The sequence below is a fragment of the Typopeltis vanoorti genome, chromosome 18, assembly GCF_054136105.1.
Source record: "Typopeltis vanoorti isolate ZY-2024b chromosome 18, IOZ_Tvanoo_1.0, whole genome shotgun sequence".
Lineage (NCBI taxonomy): Eukaryota > Metazoa > Arthropoda > Arachnida > Uropygi > Thelyphonidae > Typopeltis > Typopeltis vanoorti.
In genome coordinates, this window is record NC_143566.1 from 76603307 (window position 1) to 76609306 (window position 6000).

The following is a 6000-nucleotide window of genomic DNA, read 5'->3' on the forward strand; positions in this document are numbered from 1 at the left end:
TGAAAATTTTGATGTCTTTTCATTTAATATGAAGTAATCTAATATTGATTTCCATTCTCTTGCTGCCCAAGTATATTTATGTATGTCTTTATGTTTATAGAAGGAATTCATTATTTTTAGGTTATTATAAACTACAAAGTCAATCAATTTTTTACCATTTCTGTTTAGAGTGTGTTCTCCATGTATTCCTATATTATTATTAATTTTCGTGTTTCCAATTCTTGCATTTAAGTCTCCTGCTAAAATTATATAATCATTTTTATTTATTTTATTAAATATGTTTTGTAGCCGATTATAAAAATCAATATTATCCTGTTCTCTTCCTTCTTCTCTGGCATATAAACGAATTATTGTAAATAGCCTCTATCTATTTTTATTCTAGCTTCTATTATTCTTTCATTCCATAATTTATAATGTTTTAACTATTTTGAAAGGGAGTTATGAATCCAAATCATGACTCCTGCTTGTGCTCTTTGGTCTCTGTTGACTCCACTGTATATCACATTAAAATTTTCAGTTCTCATAGTTCCTTTTAATTTCTTTTTTGTTTCAGTGATCACTGCTACTGATTCATGTAATAGATTAAAAAAAAAACATATTGACATATTCACTTCACCGAGATCTGCTGTGCAATTAGCCAGTTGATGAAATACATATATTTCACTTGAGGAAAAAATAATTTCCTCAAATGAAATCATGAACTAAATGATATGTTACCATTTTATAAATCACTTCAAAACTTAAGTATCACTAAAAATCTTTTTTTTTTCTCTCTTCCCCCCCCCCTCTAAGTAGTGGGATACAAGATGCACATGTAGATGCAAGATTTATAGCAGAAGGTCCATTTTAGGCACTATAAAGTCTATCATATCATAAAAGTATTTTCACTGCACTCTCTCATTCAATATACATGAGAGTGCAGACAGTGAATCATGTACCTCACTCTGCAAAAAACATAATTCTCACTCTCAAATTAGTTTTTTAAATTCTTATGTCACTTCAGCTGCCAACTCTTTATGATTCTGGAGCAGAACAACCTTTTTTCAAGACACAGTCAGGCTTCTGAAAAAAATATTATTCCTCATTTGATCATCTGGAAATAATATCAGATTCATTCCAGAAAAAATAAGGCTGTGGAAATGGATGATATATCACCTTGTATTCTTAAAGAATGTGCAAAAGAATTAGCGATGGCCTTGTCCTGGTTATGTTGGCCGAGTGGTTAGTGTATCCGCTCTCCAGCCAAAAGGCTGCCGGTTCAATTCCAGCCGTGGGCATGGATGTTTGTGATTGTCTGTGAAAATAGTGGTGGTCGGCAGTAGATGGCATTGGCGTTGATGATAAAGGTAGTTGTGGTTACTTGAGTCATGGAGATGGAGAGTTGTAATGTAGGTGCCCTCCCTCGACAAGTCTTTGGCCTCCCTGGAGGTGTTACATAATAATAATATAATAGTGAATAGAGCCATTTATAAGATGCATATACACTTTCTTACAGAATAAATTATCGGCTGCAGACTGATCAAAATATTTGTTAAATTAAAAGAAACATTTTAGTTATCAAAAAAAAAAAGTAATAGAAGGGAGCCTGTGTAGCTCAGTGGATGTGGCGTTTGCCAACCACGGCGCTGGGCCGCACGAAGGAAGACTTGGTTTCGAGTCTGGTCGGCGACTAGAGGAAATTTTTCTAAGCCTTTTTTTGACCGGTTCCCAAGTTAGTCGATCTCTGGCACGGGCAAGCAGGTTTTTCCTCCTGGAAACTCGGGTTTTTCGTCCTGTAAACTCAAGAAAGTCGACCGTAGAACCCACATTATTTCAGACATTAAATATATTGTGTTAGGGTTAGGGACCATGAGATGGCGGCACATTTGAGCCGTCTCTCTTCACTGAGTACCGCTCAATTAGTGATAGCCTTGGGCCATCTATCTCTGATTGGTACCAGTGGAGATTGAACTGCCCACTCAGTCTCCAAAAAGTTAGATAGGGCTAAAAATGGCCTTGCCTACTCCCCGTATACGGGAATAAAAAGGCGTTAGCTGACATAAGTAATAGAAGGATTTTTTCAAAAAGAATTTTTATATGGCTGAGATCAGATCAATCAATTACTACCGTAAAATGCCCAAAGTCAGATAATGCATTCTTAGGAGCATTAACATAAAATCTTAAAAATATCAGAAAAAATTGGTAAAAACTGTTCTCAAACCTATATGACAGACTTTTTTTTTTTTTAGGCTAGCTGACAACTGAATTGGTGATGATTATGCCAGCTGGCTGATGTTAGCAAATGATATTTTACTATAAATGTGCTATTTGGATGAGTACAAGAGTTATATATTTCTAAAATTTAGTTTATTTTTTTCAATAAATGTTATGCCCAGGGCACCATATATCACCTATATAGTAATGGTAATTGCCCATCATTTGACACAAAAAAGTCAGCATGACCTGTCTGTAGGTACACATATTTCATCCAGATATGGATTAAAATTTCATCCAATTATTTTCCTTCATTAAATTTAGTTTAAGGTTAGCAAAAATTTCTTATATATATATGCATAATCAGTCAGAGGCCAAAAAATCACTAGTATATGCATGTGTAGGATTGGGGGAAAAAAAAGATAATTAGTGAATCTAAAAATAAGATTTCTTGCTATAAACAATTTGTTTAGTAACTTCAGTCATGACAAATGATCAAGGTAGGTAATCATTTTTTTTCAAATAAATATATAAAAAAATGACTTTTAATCCATTCAATGAATGAAAATTTTGCTTTATTAACCATCACTTTTTTAGTTTAAAAAAAAAAAAAAAAAAGAGTACTGACCAAACTAGATAGCAACAATTTAACATTCTGCAAAATGAATACAGGTTCTGGTAGACAATGAATTTAGCACTTAGCTTACACACACACCTCTTGTATTCATTTTAGAAATAAATAAAATTTTCTGTTTCTTTCTACACAAAGATATGATACAGTAAACAATACTAATAAATTGTCTTTAATAAAAAAAAAATCATCATCTACTCTGAGTACTCATCTAAGATATTAGATCATCTGATTTCTATATAATTAAATAAATTAATAAAAATGTAATTAATTATCTTTTTCTCTGTTAAAATTAACAACAGTCACACTGTTTTACACATTCCTGCCATACTAGATGCATAAATACTGTACAAGTTTTTCAGATTGACTTTGAATACTCTGTCCAAAATAAATATTGGAAAGCGTTCCTTACGATTAATGACAACATGAGCATAACTGTCTATCAATTGCATATTCATCAGCAGTAGTTAACACAGCTCCATGTCAAAATGCCTACAAATTGTGCCTTACATTTATAATAATGTTTAAGATGCTTTTTGTAACAATCCTTTTTATGATGCAATCCAAAATTAGTTGCTAGAAAAAAAAAATCTCATTTTGATCCCTCTGCACATCAAACACAAGGTGATCATGCATTGCATTTTATGTTTGTGATAATTCACGAAAGAATCAGAATTTTTAACCAAAAGTTTTGTAGTATATATCTCCGAAACTTAAGACATTAAACAAAGTGATGGATGGAACGTGCATAAAAAAAGAAATTATGCTGCCTGCTGAAGTCTGAGACTTCTGTGTTATGAAGGAACTACAGGTATCATGCAGTAGTAAAGGATGGGTTATCACAATATAACAAAAACCAAAAATTGAGTCACTAGTCTTTTGCTAACATAATAATTCTAAAATAATCAGCTATGTTACTTTAATATTAATCAATAATAACAAAATAGATTGACTTACTTTTAATCACAATCTATATAATTACTAGGTGTAAAATTATTTAGTCTAAAAATATTCTATTAACTTCTATTAGTATACAAAATGAACTATAAAATAAAATAAGTACATTACATATTAAATTGGTAATGACCATGCTTTTTTAAGTTGGATAACAGTAGTAATGACTGTTATGTAACTTATTACATTTTAAATAAATAACTTTTGTTCTATGCCACACACACATACCACTTATTTGTAAAACTAAAAAGTCTAATCAAAACTGGAAATGGTTCTTTACCACTTTTTGGATAAATCAAAGATAAGCGGGGAAAAAAAAAAATTGTAATAGAATCAGAGTGAATTTTTTTAAATGTTATGCAATCTAATAATTCCAGAAAGGTTCACATTCCATAAATATTAGGGCATTCGTTATCTAAAATAAAATAAAAAATCGAATGCATTCATTTTATTGTGATACAGATTTCTACTTCACAATTATTTTCTTATATTAATGATTATGATTTACATTTCGATCTCTAATGATCAACTATGTTATGATGTGATATGATGATTATTCGACTTCAGAAGGGAGGGTCAGAGTAATAATTACAATATCTAGATGGTTAATACAATATTTTGCATACAAAGTTGTGCTGATAGAAGTGCTAATTTTGAAAGCACATCTTCCTTATATAACTTCCTGAAAAAAATTACTTAATATTTCATAAAAATAAGCTTTATTCAAACTGTTTTCAAATTTTATCATTTAAGGTATACACATTTGCCACTCGGTTGTCAAACTTTATTTCAACACATTTAACCTGTGATATATTGTATTTAAATATACAAACGTTACTTCCAGCTATACCACAAAATTAACAATTTTTGATGTACCCTCTCCCCCAGGTTATCTGCGATCTATGCATGATTAATGATCGATCCAAATGACTGTTATGTAACTCGCTTTAATGTTGACTTTTTTTTTTTTTTTTTACTAACGTTGTTTTCCATTTAAGGCGACTTAAATGTGTCTGTGTATATATATATATACACACACACTTTTCTCTTTATATATATATATATATAAATAAATATATTTTTCTCTCTCTCTTTATGTATAACGCATATCTGGGAGGGAAAGAGAAAAATCATCCCCTCATTCTTTAAAACTTGTAACATGTCTTATTCTATATATAGATAAAAAGAAAACCAAAAGTAAAAATATATATATAAATAACAGGTTATTTGAATTTTAAAAAAGTGTTGACTTCTATTAATTTATCGTATTCATCACCACGTAGCAGAAACGCATATGATTTATGGTATAAAATTAATAACGGGTATAAAGAAATAATCCTGTAAGTCGAATAAATCTTGATGTGCATGATTAAATTGTGTACGTCGAAGCTACTGTGATATTAATATGCTCTTTGTGCACACTATCTCTTATTTTTCCCCCCATCAGCATTTCTTTACATTTCTGAAATGCACGAAAGTCGTAAATTGTGTTGTACACTTATGTTTTTTATTCTACCAATGAAGCCTATATCTCATTCACAAAATTGGCATCTGCTGTGCAGAACCAACTTCCGGCCATGTACCAAAGCCCTAACACGAATGTCTAAATCAGAACTACAGTATTGTAGCTAACTTAACGCGCTACGGCAAACAGCGACAACAACCCGCGCGTTATTTGAACATTTACATAAAATCTCCAGAAATAGATACCTGGAATACACAAGTGGCATTACCTCCACTCAATTCTTCTCGCAACACAGGAAATGAAAAGAGAACTATTCGATTTATATATGTGAGAAGCACCGGTTTCCTACAACTCACAGGAAAGTGTCAACCCTAATACCAACATGGCGCCGCTATATCACGTGATAAACCCGCTTTTCAACCCTCTTGTTCTAATCCAGAGCTTAAGAAACGAATCAGATATCCCTTGCTTCGTCACGTGACAACACAGCCACTTGCCAATCACAGTTCCAATAACCGAGTTCGACCCTTCCCTAGGAACCTTTACCCTGGCCACCATGACTAGCACAATGGTGTCTGCGGTACCAACACATGTGATGTCTGCTAACGAGAGTATGCCTATTTTTTGCTTCTACTGCTGACGTTAGGTGCAAGACCAAGTTGTATTCATAACGGCTAACAGAAGCGCCTATCCATGGCTGAGGTATTTTGCCCAGTTCGAGATATTCACAGCTATTAAAAAGGCCCAACACAAAATT

General features: G+C 32.2%; 1 protein-coding gene across 2 annotated transcripts in view; it reads right to left on the minus strand.

The window, feature by feature from the left end:
• The window catches only part of LOC150096824 (uncharacterized), a 99272-nt gene extending 93491 nt beyond the window's left edge, over positions 1-5781 (minus strand). Inside the window, exon 1 of one of the 2 annotated variants that reach the window (XM_090408667.1) lies at positions 5512-5781. The gene's annotated coding sequence lies outside the window, so the exon portion shown is untranslated. Of the gene's footprint in view, positions 1-5488 lie in introns of both variants that reach the window. The other variant, XM_090408666.1, reaches the window with a different exon arrangement.
• Between the last annotated feature and the right edge of the window lie 219 nt (positions 5782-6000).